This window comes from Lepidochelys olivacea, assembly GCF_965140295.1.
Source record: "Lepidochelys olivacea isolate rLepOli2 genome assembly, chromosome: 2".
In the NCBI taxonomy this organism is placed as follows: domain Eukaryota; kingdom Metazoa; phylum Chordata; order Testudines; family Cheloniidae; genus Lepidochelys; species Lepidochelys olivacea.
Window position 1 is genome coordinate 162,070,902 of NC_140412.1, and position 15,664 is coordinate 162,086,565.

Genomic DNA, 15,664 nt, shown 5'->3' on the forward strand with positions numbered 1-15,664 from the left:
TCTTTTTACCTTTCAATTAAACACACAGCACTTTACACCCGTGCTGTGCAAGGTCAAGCCAAGAAGCAGCACTGCAGAGTAAACAGGTGAGAGGGAGTTTATAAATAGTTAAGAGGATAAATATGATCTTTAATACTGGAAATAACCTTCGATCCTGGCAGTAATAGGGACTAGTGGGGTCATCTTTTTTTTAAAAAGGTATTTTATTTGTGAAGACGTTTTTAACTGAGTAAAGTGGAGGGGCCAGCTGAAAAGGTAAGGGTGAGAACTGAACAAGTTTTCATTTTCACCAAAGTGTCAAGCAATTTTTCATAGAAAAGAGAAATCGATGGGAAAGAGTTGGAGACAAATCTTATACTCTTCTTTAAAAAATGTTCCGACATCGGTGTAGAGAAGGGAGTGTGTTCAAAAGAGACAGGGTATGTCTACACAGCAGCTGGGAACTGTAATTCCCAGCATGAGTAGACATAAACTCTCTAGCTCTGCTCAACCTAGCATGCTAAAATAGCAGTGTGGCCATGGTGACAGCTTGAGCTAGACACCTGAGTACGTACCCAGAGGGTTGGGCGGCACTGTACTTGGGCAGCTAGCCCCTGCCACTACAACCACAAAGTGACTCTTATGTGCTACCTTGAGCACAGCTAGCCCATGTATGGGAATTACACCTCCCAGCTGCTGAGTAGACGTACCCACAGTTAACAGGACTATTCATGAGCATAAATTTCAGCATATGCCCTATGAGATTGCAGTATCAGGGCCTTAGTAGCTGTAACTTCTAAAACCAAAAGTTTCTGAAGAAAAAAGAATTGGACATGACAGCTAGTATTAGGGAACGGAACAGAATAATCATCTTTTTTTTTTTTTCTTTTCTGAGCTAACTGAATCTTTTTCATTTATAGTAGATGCCTGTTTATCTGTATCAAATTAAGTTCTTGGGTTTTCTTCAGATAAATGGGAGTCTGGTAAGGTCTCTCATGTAGTAGTAAGTCAGTCAATCATATGGAATATTACAGCTGGTTGGCAATTTTTCAATGAAATGGTTTTTCATCAAAAATGCCCTTTTGTCAAAACTGAAACTTTTTGTGAGAACACATCACTTTCAGGAATGTTTTGGAAAGGTTTCTCAAGACCAGGAGGGAATTTCTGATCAAAACCAGAGAGAGATTCAGAGCAGGGACTTGACTCCTCCAGGTATCCCATCCAACAGGTGGATGCCCTAACCACCAGGCAGGTTGCGTGTGGGTGTGAATTTGAAAGGTCTGTTTTATCCAGACACGTTACAGGAAAATCTTTGATATCTCAAGTTTTCACTCAACAGGAAAAAAAACATTTCCCAGTGTGACACACTGTACATCAAAGTACCACCCTGGAACCCCCATATTCACTATGGTGATATATGTTTTGTACAAGTGTACCTTGTGAGGTATCATTTTAAAAGTCTTGATCTGTTGAACATTAATATCTTTTTGGATTGTATGTGGTATCATTGTATGTGAAGTTATGAAGTATTGCTACTGAAATATGTTGTGAGGTTGGGAACACCCGCAATCAGCCTTCGTTACAACAAAGCCAGACAGTGCTAATGACTCATCAACACCCATCAAGAAAAGAATCCACTATCCCAGAGACTCCTTAGAGAAGGCAGGTATGCAGTGGAGACTGCTTGATCAATGGGGACTCTCTGATCCCCACATCACAGCAAGGATCTTTCCAGTAAGCTGGAAGAAAATATAAAAGAGTGGAAGTGACATCATCACTTGGCCTCTCCCCCCACTCACCTCCAACTCAACACCTGGAAGAATGTCTGGAGGACTTTGAAGAGAATTTGGTCCCAGGCCAGAAGGGAATCTGTGTATTGAGGAACTGTAACCTTCTTGTAATGTCTGTCAGGGTGACAAAAGCTGTTTTAGTCTAAGCAAGAGTTGAATCAAAGTTTAGGATTTAGAAAGCTTGTTTACTTTTTATTTGCTTAAGGTAACTATCTCTGACATTTATGGCTAGCACTTCTAATCACAATCTATTTTTCTGGTGTTAATAAATCTGTTTTACCTAAAAGAGTGTGTTTTGGTCGAAGTGTTTGGGAAATCTCAGCTCAGGTTAACAAGAGATGTTGCATATCCACTACCCTTTTGTCGAAGTGGTGAACTAGGTAATGAGTAAAAAGAAAAGGTGTACTTGTGGCACCTTAGAGACTAACCAATTTATTTGAGCATAAGCTTTCGTGAGCTACAGCTCACTTCATCGGATGCGAGTGAGCTGTAGCTCACGAAAGCTTATGCTCAAATAAATTGGTTAGTCTCTAAGGTGCCACAAGTACTCCTTTTCTTTTTGCGAATACAGACTAACACGGCTGTTACTCTAAAACCTGTCATAGGTAATGAGTTTACACTGGCTAGGCTTCTGACCACTGCAAGACAGTGCAGTTCTGGGGTGCAAGGCTGGAGAGTTGTGGGGAATAGTCTGGAGCATCTTTATTGATGGTTCATGAGTGGCTGATCATTCATGTAACTCAGTTGGGTGTGTCCCTGCCTGTGGATGTGTGTGTAAGTGCAGTACCTATCAGAGGTTTGTAGCTTGACATCAGCATCACCATGTAAGAGGCAGCCCAGGTTGGTGGGACAGAGGGCTCAGTGGTCCCACAGTCCAGGTTGCACCCCATGCCACCCATCCAGCTCTACTGGAGAGCAAATACAAATTTTGATAATACAGTATTCAATTTTTTAAGATTATTGGATAGTTAGTCAAAGACCTTCTCACCCCCGCCACCAAAACCCTGTCGGGCACTGTGATAAATTAAAGATTATGACCCTCCTTTCATGGGTGGAAAGTTATCAGTAAAAAGGATTTGAAACAACTCCCACTGTCATTATTCATCAGTATAAATAGGAATGTGCGGTTAAAACCAATAAGAAATGTTTAAACAATGTTGTTGTTTTCCCTGCTTAACATCTAAGCAGAAGTCGGTTTAGCTGAGAAATGCATTGATGCAAATCCATCATACCGTTTGTATGCATTATGTAGTGTGGTCTGGTAGCACCCATGCAATAGATTTGTCATCTTTTTCAAAGGGGTTAAAAACACAGCTATAAACATTCACTCACTTCAAATCCAACAAATCTGGTAATTTCATTTATCCCCTTGAAACAAATTTTTAAAATATAACTTTTTTTCTTTTTCTTAAATTACCAACTAACATCCAGGGAGCTGAAGATTTTGAATCTAATCTTTGGGTAGCTAATCTTAGCAGCACTGATAAGGTTGGAGACGACACAAGTTCTATAAACGAGAGAACAAGAAAAGGCTTTTGAGTGGGGAAGGATGGTTTTCTGGCTAAAGCACTATTTGGCACCTGGGGTCTGGATTATATTCCCAGCTCTGTCACATTCTCCGTGTGCTTTGCCCAAATTCACACACCCAATACTTTCAAAACCTCCCACTAAATTTGAGTGCTTTGATTTTTGGTTGCCCAACTAGAGGCACAGAGGGTCTGAGAATCTGAAATCAAAGCTGCTCATCTAGCATGATCTAGCCCAAAATTTCTCATCTTCGATAACCAAAAATGAAGACACTGACAATGAGTGGATACATTTAAAAAAACTAAACCTATCTGTGCCTTAATTTACCCATTGCAAAATGTAGAGTAGAGCTGGTTGGGAATGGGAATTCCCATTCTCTGGGGTAAGTGCTAACATTTCAGATAGAAAATATTTGTTTGATTCAGAACAAAAAGTGGAAATTTGGAAATTTCTGAAAATTCTGAAAAATTTTGATTAGGGACCATTGAAATGTTTTGTTTAGACTTCATATTTAAGATATATAAACATTATATTTATATAATGTAAATGAATATAAAATTAATATTTTAATATATATATATAAAATAATAAAGAAATTAACTGAAACAAAGTCTTTCAACTTTTCTCATTGGAAAATTTTGTTGAAATTGACACCTTGTCATACAACATTTTGATTTAGAAGAAACTGAATTCTTCAGCAAAAAACGGCTCAGTTGAAAACTTCTCAGTCGGCCCTAATGTGAATGTTTACCTTCCTCGCTCCAAACCTTTGTGAGTCTTAGCATTCATAAAGTGCCGTGAGAACGTCATATGGAAGGCTGTTCTGCAAATTATTATTTTATTACGGGCATGGATGGATAAACAAAAATAACAAGCTTATCTGAAAACCCTACAGTAATACCAAGGCAAGCACTGGAAGAGGTACTGATCTTGCATATCTAATTTGGGCCCATCTTAAGTGTCCTGACACTTCTCCCCCTTTCTGTCAGTTTTGGGGACTTTTGTTCAGCCTGCTGTGTGGATAGGCGAACAGTAGAGTCATTTCTCCAGAGAGTCCCCCACTCTTGGAAGGACTGAGTTATGAGAGCAGGAATGGCTCAAATCTACTGCTTCTTGATTGTGGGAGATGTGTGAATGTAAGCAGCTCTTTCAAAGGGACAACTATAATTGAAGTATTAAAGGAGCTTGATATTATTAATGACCTCTGCTGAAAAGCACTGTTGAATTACCATCTGTTAGCTCATCACTGCCAAATCCCTGCAAGACTGGGCTGGCTGAATATAAGCAGGCAGAACTGCTAGCTTTGAAGGCTTGTGAACAGGGGGAAGCTATTGTGAAATAAGCGAGGGTGTGAATTTTAAAACACTAACTTTCCATTTGGACACTTATTTCACACTAAGACAACCTTTTTGCAGTTTATCTTAATCCACAAAAAAGGCAGATGGTGTGTCCATACAGGGAGCAAGTATTAAATAGCTATTCCAGGCCATTTCCTTGCGTGGACAAGCCCTTGAGTTTTGTTTTGTTAAGGCTGGTAGTGGTAACGTTAATGGTGTACAATTTACACTGTCGTTTGTGTTAATGTTTGAGACCCTACTCCTCTTTAAAATCAATGGGAGCTCTGCTTAAATAATAAGGATTACAGGATTTGGTCCAAAAAGAAAAGGAGTACTTGTGGCACCTTAGAGACTAACCAATTTATTTGAGCTTAAGCTTTCGTGAGCTACAGCTCACTTCATCGGATGCATACTGTGGAAACTGTGGATTTGGTCCAGTATTTCCAGAACTGGGCACATTTCTTGTTGATCTAAATCATGAGCCTGATACTTAGAGAAGTAAAACAATTAGCTAAATTAGCTTAATCACCACTAGAAACATAGCAGAGCAAAACTTGCAATGTGGAAAATGACAACATTAATAGGAAGCGTTAGTTTATACGTCTCAGACAGAATTCCATATTATGCATTCCAAAGATGGCTATTTTTTTCTCCTTCTTTCCCATATTAATCAGAGACTTTTTTTAAAGACATACAGATAAGAGAATTTCATTGCCAGAAGTGAGTTCCAATGATAGGAGCCTGCCACTGGGAAAGCTGTTTTCTGTAATTATGTGACCTACCCTAGAAGATGACAGTCACAACGTTCCACTGGAACACAACTGTTGTGGGAGATCGTGGTCTTGGGGGCAGGGGGACAGAGAGAGAGAGAGAGAGTCCCTCAAGTGCCAAGTGCTAATGTTTTGGATGGCTTTGAAAATCATAGGAGATTTTACTTGACTTTACAGCGGGGAAGCCAGTGGAGTGAACAGTGCACTTGGGTAGGTGCTGTTTGTGGCAAGCATTGTTGAGCATGCAGGTGGCTACATTCTCAGCTAGCTGGAAACTTCCATAGGCTCTGGCTTCGCTCCCTAGGAACAGAGAACTACAAAATAATCAAGCCTATAGGTCACGTATGTGGATCACCATGGCCAGTTCAGAGTCTGATTTGAACAGGGCATAGTCTTCTGGACAGCCAAAGGTGGAAGAGGGCATTTCTAGCAGCTGCAGCTGTCTGGGTTTCCAGTAGTTGTGAAGGTCCCAGAAAGTAACAGTCTTGATAGCTGAGAGGCAAACACTCTTTTTGGAGAGGAAAATGGAGGAAGCAATCAGTAGCACTCCATTTTGTTCAGCTTCAAGCAACCATTCTTCATCCAGATGTTGATGCCTCCCAGCCACTGGAATTGGTGATGTCTGTCTGATATAAAGGAAATGTTGAGGTGGATATTCTCCCTGCATGCTGACATTTCAGCCCATGCTGTTGAGTAATCACAATCTATTAAGTTACCTGGCACTTCCCATTGTGAGACCCTGTTTTCAGTGGCTTATACCTTTGCCAAACTTTAACTGTTTAGGCTGAAATTTTCCATGCCAAGGGTCTGCATCAAACTGAATTGTTAGGGGAAATTCAACGTTTCTGAGAACCAGGCTAGGGAAAAACATATTTTTGGCATTCAAAAACAATTTTGGCAGTCTTCTTTGAGAAGTTCTAGAGCCCCCATGCTTTGGAGCAGGAACTTAAAATATGGCAGGAGACTGCCTTTGTCAAAGATGTGCCTTTTGCTCTTCCTATGAAAATCTGCTCAAATTTATCCAAGCTATAAATCTTTGAAAAATCTCATTCACCCACATGTTCAGCTGAGACTTCTTAGAGTTTATCAGCTTAATTGCCTGAAGATTCGGCCTGCACAGGGCATGCTCCAGACCTTCACAACTTCTACATGTAAACAGACTGTGCATGCATCTGTCTCTAGTGTGCTGTCAATGACCTCCTTGCTGGCACCCGGCAGCATGGAGGAGGAAGCTACCTGGGTAAAATACAGAGGGAGCAAGAGTGGGGCTGGAGGCAAGGAAAAGGAGTAGACTTGGAGGAGGATCCTGTTGAGGTTGGCACCGAGAGAGGGTAGGAGTAGGAGGGGAAAAGAGAGGAACTGGGAAGAAAGACTGTGGGTAGGTCTGGCTGGGACTAGCTGGGCAAGGAGGCTGGGACTGGAAGGCACAGAGGGGAGATTGGGACTGAAGTGAATGGAGGAGATGGAGTCAGCTTATGTTGGGTCGGAGGGACACTGAGAATTGATCTCTGTACATATTGTACACTGATACAAGAGTCCTTTGGAAATTGTATGTGATCATATAATTGAAGGCTGTATCATAATGCATATGCACAAGAGGAGCTGAATTAAGGTTGCATGGCCAACCTTAAATCTGGAATTTCCTAATCCTTTGAGTACTTGATTTTGTAACCACCATTTTTCTGTACATGTATAATTTCAGGAAGGTGTTGCAAACCATTGACAGGAATAAAACTTAGTATCTAGAAACAGGTGGCAACCTTAAAAATTAAATGGTAATTTTTAGGATGCATGAAATATGCTATTAGATATTTTTACTTAAAATAGTTTGTTATATTTGCACATTACAAGTTGGAACACGCTGCTTTTGTATTGTTACAGGCATGGACATAAGGTTTGCTGTGATTCTGGACCAGTAGGAATCAGATGGGACCCTCTTTGGCATCTTATCAACACAAGGTTCACGTTATTATTGAACTTGATTTGGGTATCTCAAATGCCAAGGCTCTGTGTGCTACTTGTGTGTAGCATCTCTGGGTTGGCTCTAGAATGACCAGCTGTTACAGTTGTGGTTTGATGCAAAATAGGCTGGTTATAATGAAACGGCCAAACAGTACAGTCTATAGACAAGTTAAGTGTACATAATAAAAAATGCAATTACTGAAGGGAGGGGGTCTGGAAGCAAAGGGAGCAGCAGTTTTTCAGGAACGCTCCGACTGAGGGTAAACATCTGTCTTGTAATTTTTTTTCCCCTGCCTTATGCTCACAAGACACTTAAAAGCTGAGTTTTCCTGAGCTTCTATGGGTTAGTAATATCAGTCTGAAAAGCAAAAATAAAGTCACCACATAACTGGTTTCCAGCATCTGGGTCCTGAGTTCCGAGGGAACTTCTGAACTTGACAATATCCAACATTGGTCCCCCACCTAGTCCCTAGTGGTTGCACATACGTTAGGTGAAGGAGAGAGCTCCAGCTAATATGTGGTGGAGAAACCCATCTGGGTTGGGGCAGGGAAGTTGGGAGGAGTCTGGGGTTTGGAATAATTGTCATGTGACTTGGTGGGAGGGATTGAGAAGATGGGCATGCATTTTTACTGAAGTTTGTCTGAGACACCTTTTTAAAATAATTCACTATGCATAGGTGCCTTTTAGTAGATACATTAATTTAATATGATTAAAAGAATAATTTTTATTTCTTAATTAGATTAATCAGATTAGATTATTTCTTTATTAAGGGAAATTAATTCAACAAGAGATGGAAGCAGGAGAGACTGATTTAGCCAGATTTATCCCACACAAAATTAGCAAGTGTATTAAGGTATTACATCTTCAGGCGAAGTGTTCACAGACTGACCTGAGATCCTGGCTTCTCAACTTCTCAGAGTGGACTTTAACAAATGAACTCTTATATGAGTGTCCTGCTGTAGGGGGTTCTGAATATTTTGTGGCTCTAACGCCATTTGGTCATAATTAGAGCTCATTGAATGATTCTTTGTGAATGTAGCCCTTTGTTTGGTTTTTATAAAGTTGGCAAATAGCTTGTGAACGCTGTCGTGTTGTCTGGAGTAGTTCACGACCATGACTGCCTACCTCAGGGCAGACTATCAAAAACAGGGCAGCTACCTCAAACTGGTGTTATGTTCTATAATTAGATTTTACAAGTCAGTAATAAATGTGAACTTCTGGGTCACTGTATAACAGTCTCACCATGGAGTCACAAAAAGTCCCCTTAGACTCTCCAGTCTATCTTGCCACTCAAGTAAACTGGACTTGAAATACCAGGGAGGAAGAGGAGTTATTTAAGTTAATGTTAGTGGGGGAATAGTTCCGCTATTGTGAGGAACTTTCCTGGCTTCTGCACTACCCTGGTGAAGTAGGCTAGCGAAAGGATCTGAGTCCTTGCTCCCACTTCCTTTACCCAGAGGCCTCCCTGCCCTTGAGGACTCCCCTTTCACTCTCCTGTCTGGCAGAGTCCTCGTAACCCCAACAAAGCTGGGCCCAGGATTCCTGGGGGGCTCAACCCCCCAACCCTGCTGTGGTCACCTAGGACAGGGGCTAAGGTGTCCCCACTCCGGGGTACTCTCTCTGCGCTGGGCACTTCTCCTACCCATTGACCATTACATGCATTTGCTTTAAATTGTAAGTTATTTAATCAACAATTAATTTAAAAAAGAGTAAGGAAAAATGGGAAAGGTTAAAGGAAACACATCACCCTGCTCCGTGGCAGGGAACATCACAAACAGTGTCTCTGGGATGTCCGGGCAGTTCACAGTCTGTTCCTTGTAAGTCCCAGGCCTTCTTCTCAGGCCCTGGCTGTGCTGCAGGGATGCTGGGGGTTGGACACTCGCTCTGGTGGTGGCCACATGCTCTCAGGCTCTAGGTGGCAGGGCCCTTCTTCCCAGCGTTGCCCCCGCCCTGTCAGGGTTACCAATCCCCCCCACGAGTCTGGCCTGCAGAGCCTCCTGGCTGAGGCGTCTCCCTGCGCTGGGCCCACTGCCCAGGGTCCCCCTTCGCTCTCCCCAGCTGCTCACTGCACCCGGCTCCGGACTGCTCCAGTCCCAGCTCCACCACTCTGTCTCAGCACAGCTGCTGCTCTGCCTCCAGCTCCCTGGGCTGCTTCTCTGGCCGCTCGGCCTCTGGTTGCTGCAGCTCTGCTCCCAGGACAGGTCTGCTCTGCAGGCTGCTTCTGTGACTCTGCTCCCAGCACTGACCTGCTTCCTGGGCTGCTTTGCTGGCCCCTCTGGCTCTGGTTGCTGCAGCTCTGCTCCCAGGGCAAGTCTGCTCTCTCTGGGCTGTGCCTCTGGCTTTGGGGCTGAAGCTCTGCTCCCAGCACAGGGTCTGCTCTCTCTGGGCTGCTTTTCTGGTCCCTCTGGATCCAGCACAGCTCTGCTCCCCAGCTCAGCTTGGGCCCCTGCTTTCTCGTTAGCTTGGCCCCACTCTGTCCGACCCAGGCAATTCCAGCTCACACAGAGGACGGGACCTCCCCGGCCTCCTGACTCGCTGGTTAGCCTGCCCGCCCTGTCATTCAGGCTGACCTGGAGCATTGGCCTCTCCCCATTGCTTCTAGGGACTGGCAGTCTCAGGGTCCTGATTCCCTATCAACCCTTCCCCCTTTTAGTACTGGGAGCTAGCAACTAAAACACCCCCACTGAATGTTAGTAAGGGGGCAACAGTCCCCTTACATTAAGCACCAATGTGGACATAAGAACAAATGGGTATAAACTGACCATCAGCAAGTCTAGTCTTGAAATTAGACTAAGGTTTCTAACCATCATAGGGGTGAAGTTCTGGAATGGCCTTCCAAGGGAAGCAGTGAGGGCAAAAAACCTAACTGGCTTCAAGACTGAGCTTGATACTTTTATGGAGGGGATGGTATGATGAGACTTCCTACAATGGCATGTAGCTGATCTTCAAGTGCCAGCAGCAAATATCTCCAATGACTGGTGATGGGACAATATATGGGGAGGGCTCTGAGTTACTAGAGAGAATTCTTTCCCAAGTGTCTGGCTGGTGGGTCTTGCCTACATGCTCAGGGTTTAACTGATTGCCATATTTGGGGTTGGGGAGGATTTTTCCCCCAAGTCAGATTGGCAGGGGACTTGGGGGGCATAGGTGCCAATTCTGTGGGTGCTCCTGGCTCAAGCATCCATGGAAAAAATGGATGCTCACCACCCACCAGCCACAGCTGTTTGGCGCCGCCACCGATCAGCTCTTTGGCAGCTGGAAGAAGCGCTTGGGGATGGTAGAGAGTAGTGAGAGGTGGGTAGGTGCGGGCTTTGGGAGAGGGAGCAGAGCAGGGGCAGGAAGAAGTGGCGCAAGAGCAGGGCTTTGGGGGAAGGTGCGGAGTGGGGGCAGGGTCTCAGGGCGGAGCACCTCTGGAGAAAAATAAGTCGGTACCTATGCTGGGGGGGTTTTCACCTTCCTCTGCAGCATGGGTCACTTGCAGGTTTAAACTAGTGTAAATGGTGGATTCCCTGTAATTTGAATTCTTTAAATCATTTGAGGACTTCAATAATTCAGCCAGAGGTTAGGGGTCGATTACAGGAGTGGGTGGGTGAGGTTCTGTGGCCTCCAATGTGCAAGTGGTCAGACTAGATGATCATGATGGTCCCTTCTGACCTTAGAGTCTGAGTCTAACTCTATAAATGGTTACTTACACCAAAAATCACACAATTTTCAGATTGCTTCCAAGTCCCAAGAGACCAGTCACTTACCCCAGATCAACTGGTATCCTAGGTCTTACACCAGAGACAATGCCTGTAGCCAATCCTATAATTAACTAACTAAAGGTTTATTAGCTAAAAAAAAAAAAAATGAGTTATTGAGAGTTAAAGCAGGTAAAATATATGTACGGGTGAGTCACAGTATATGATTCCAAATGGTCTCAGAGATGTAATAATCTGCCAGTTTCCCAAAAGTCTCTCAGGGCTACCCAGAATAATTCTGGGGATCTCCGTCTTCTTGTTACTTATTCTGCTCTGTAAGAATCCAAACAGTCCAGAGATGCAAGATCTTTCTCTGAATCCATACTTATGCTGCTTCTTCTCTCAGAAAACAAGCTGACAGGGTCAGCACCCACATGAGCTCTTTCTTAGATTGGCATTTGGAGTCTTTGATCTCTGATAATCACACACAATGACCACTTGTCTTCAAATGTGAAAGAATTAGCACTTTCCTGTTAAAGTTCATTTGCCTTACATGAGGCTTCTTTCTCCTTTGATGGGTTATTTAGTTACAGGGGTATATACAACGTAAATGTTTGCTGTTGCATTATAACAAAATACAGATAAGTGAAAACAGTGCATGAAGCATCCCATTAGTTTTCATGAAGTTTAAACACCAAATACATCATTATACATTTAACAATCAGTTTGATCTGTACTAATACACAAGTGAATTGGTCTGGCTTCTAGCTGTGAGTTTGTCAGTTTTCAGCTGAACCTACAGTTCTGATCAGAGCTGGTATCAGCATCATAAACCCATCCTGATTTCTTGGAAAATATTCATTATTCAGTGAACACGTGGGGTGAATGCTTTTCAGCCTGCCGATTCTTAGCAAACTGTTAACTCTATTTGCTTTTCAGCATTTGTAGTGCATGTTTGGTTACCAAAGTCACTTGGTATCATGCCTGCTCCCGGGTGGGATGAGTGAAATTTTTGAAACTAGGGAATAGCAAATGCACCATTTTCCAGTATAAGTTTTGAACAAATAAACATTATGCTAAAATCCATGAAATGTTTGAGGTGTAAACATCTTCATGAATGAGATCACACAGTTACTCAGCTTAGTCATGTGCACATCCTGATGATTCTGTTTTTATATTCAACCAGCTGTAACCTTGATATCCTTCTATAACTGAGGATGTGTCTTCGCTGCACATTTAACCGGGGCTCTTATTTGCATTTTAGCCCAACTTCCTCCTACCATCCACACAGAAAATCTCTGACCTGGGTTTGGAGGTGCTTTAAGCCTGGTTAGCTGAACCAGCTGGGGATGTGGTTCCACTTTTACCCAGGTTTGGGCCTGACCAGTTTACAGTGAGGTCATATGCAAATTCAATTGTATGCTGCAGTGCCCTTCCCACAATTCCCTCTGAAGGACAGACAAGTTCTACTGCAATTGACACAGTTGACTGGAGAGAATCCTGGAGCAGCTCAGCTCAAAGTGCCCTGTGATATGGCCCCAGACAAGTGCTGGTGAGTGCAGTAACAGAGAAGGCGCAGTAATATGGAGGGAGCTTTCCTGTGGGGATGCTCACACCTAGGCTAGGCTAACTTGAGTGTTCAGACCCAGGTGCCCATCACCTAGGTTAACTGCAGCAAAGACATAGCTGCCAAGGTATCTGTATGGTTCACAACATTTTTCCTTCTAGCTCCTCAAACAAAACAAGATTCTACATTGAGAGTTCTAAAGCCCACAAAGCCTGGATAATTTGCAACCTGATTCCTTATTAGAAAACTGCTGGGACTGATTTTGTCCTGGAGAAAGCAGGTGCAATTCAGTTGATTTCAACTGAGTAACACCCATGTAGAGCAGTTCTACTTGGCCACTGTGCACATTGATAAATGTTATACAATGACCACCTGAAACTATCTCACAGGATCTTCCCATAGCCCTTTCTTGTGGGAGAATGGATTCTTTAGGTATTTTAGCCAAAGACACTGAATTCCAAAGGCAGATGGTAATCACACATTCAGATTTAAGCAGACTGAAGACATGAGAGAGGGAGAGAACGAATTGGTGGAGCTTAAAAATGCCTTTGTAGAGTCTAAAATTCCCAGTTTTATATCCAGTGAAGCTGTATGCGTACACAATAAAACCTATATCTTCTTGGACATGGAATCGGTGAAACAGCTTTTATCAGACCTTCCATCTGCTGGTGCCCCAGGGTATTCAAACAGTAACTAATTCCAGAAAGCCAGATATGTGGCTAAATACAGGCAGATTGTATTTTATTTGGTTGGGTTGTTTTGCTGAAATTCTGTGAAGTGTATAATAAAGAGTTTAAATATACTCTAGCTAAATGAAGAAAAAATTGCTATAAACAAACGTATGAGACTCTTTGCTCCCCGGACTTTGTCTGCCCTGCAGCAAGGTGCCATGTATGTGTGGAGCACAGCATTTTGGATCATTATAATTGCTCTTCCTGGCATAAGTGAGACATCTGTTCCTCCCCAAACACTGGGTGGACAAAAATACCCTAGGCGGTAAATGTATAACCATTAGACATTATGTAGCTTCTGGTTGTGTTTTCAGTTCTTAGTTGTTTCTCCCTCGCTCAAGTGAAACAGACTTGGACTTGTAGACTTAGGACTAAGGCAAGCTAAAAAATGAAATCACAAAAGAGATCATAATTTTTCACTATGCCCTGCAAGATCCATAGGCATATGCTCCCTCTCAGTAGTATGGTGCAGCAGAGAGACAGCATGTGGAGGCTGGAAAGAAGGAAAAGGCATCTACTCAGTAGCAGGCCTCACAAAGTAGCTGCATTTCTTTTTGTGTGTGCCAGGCAGGAAGGAATTCAACACCATGTATTTGGGAGCCTGAGCTGGGAGTCTGGAGAACAGACCTTCAAAGTGGCAAGACAAGTTATGTGGGCAGCAATTCTATAAGGGCCCTATCAAGGTTTCAAGCCCATCTCCCTTCCTGAATAGGTCTGTATCCTCTCATACCTGTATTAGACTTCTTTGATCAGAAGTTCTTAACTTTTTTCTTTCTGAGGTCTGCCCCCCAACGTCAAAAAACTCCACGGCCCAGCTGTGTCACAACAACTCTTTTTCTGCATATAAATGCCAGGGCCAGCATTGGGGGGCAGCAAGCAGGGCAACTGTCTGGGGCTCCAAGCCACAGGGGCCCCTGAGAAGCTAAATTGCTCGGGCTTCAGCTTCAGCCCCCAACAGTGGGGCTTTGGCTTCAGCCCCAGGCCCCAGGGAGTGTAATGCCGCCCCTACACTCTAGTTTATTTTGGTGGCCCCCCTGAAACCTGCTTGGGGACCCCCAGGGGGCTGCAGTTGAGAGCCACTCTCTTAGATAGTCTGGTCTGGCTGGCTGACGGCGGGGGCGGGGTGAAAAATCTGAGGCAAAAGAGAGACTTCACACCTTGGCCTTCTGCACGGGAGGGGAAAAGGCCATTAAGCAATATGGTAATTAGGCTCGGGCTCACACACCAGCACGGTGGGGCTATGAGGAAAAAGAGAACGAGGAGCAGTCTGGGGGCAGGGACCACTCTTTGTGGAAGGAAAACAGAGATGAGACTGGGTCCCAAGAGCTCCTGGGCTTCCTAAAATAATGTAATTTGGGTCTGTCCTTTCCCAGTGTAAGACTAGATGGCGCTAAATATGCATGTTTGTTTTGAAATTATTTTCTCTAATGCTTTGTTCCATTTGCTAGTAAATGTATTTGTCACAGGCTCCCAGAAGAGGAAGAGACAGATGTACAGTTGCACCTGCCCAGTTATAGGTGGTTGGCGTAGTTGGGTATTGTTTCAAGATACAATATAAGAGTGGGAGAATTGCAAAGCACCCAACATCTCAGGGGTGCACTCAGAGACCAGAAATGGGGCAGAGATGTAATCCGCCTTGTAACCATGACTGTTTTTTTAATATAACTTTTTTTTTCCTGACTACTGTTTCTCATTATTTCAAGTATTACTGGGCTGGAAAGGACTAATGGCTGGGAGTGGTGTGTGAACTGGCAGTCAGGAAAATTCAGGAGGGGAGGAAAAAAAGATAAAATATCTCATAGATTTTATATCATTTCCAGAATTTTTCTGTTGTTTTCTTAAACTGAATTAGACCCTGCTGCTGCCAACACTTGTGCGCATACTTAACTCTAAACAGAAGAGTAGTCCCATTAACTACAAAAGGACTACTTGTGCGCTTAACGTGTATAGGTATTTGTAGAATTCGGGCTCTGGCTATAAGAGTATGATGAGTCAGCTCTCAGAATTATCTGCTCTATGCCTCACTCTTTGGGTTGGTCTCCTTCTCGTTCTCAGTGCTGCTGGGTAGGAGAATAGCATGAAATTAGCTGATTGCATGACAATCCTCTGTTAATGCTTTTGAAAGTCAAGAAATGTTTAAAATTATCTTTAGAAAGTCACTGAAATACAATGAAAGAGAAATTCAGTATTTCTCCCTTATTGTCTGTCTCTTTGACTCTCTGCATCTCAAATAGGCATTGATCTCCTTGTTGCCTTGGGGGGGAAAAAAGATGCGAGGAAAACACATCTAGAAATGTTTTTATCTATCTTTTTATAGCTC

At 43.3% G+C, this 15,664-nt stretch overlaps 1 long non-coding RNA gene across 1 annotated transcript in view; it reads left to right on the top strand.

Annotated features, from left to right (window-relative positions):
- The window catches only part of LOC311515742, a 212,539-nt gene that overhangs the window by 68,568 nt on the left and 128,307 nt on the right, over window positions 1-15,664 (top strand). The window contains exon 2 of the long non-coding RNA XR_014710218.1: window positions 7,285-7,362. This is a non-coding gene — a long non-coding RNA (uncharacterized lncRNA). The remainder of the gene's footprint in view (window positions 1-7,284; window positions 7,363-15,664) is intronic.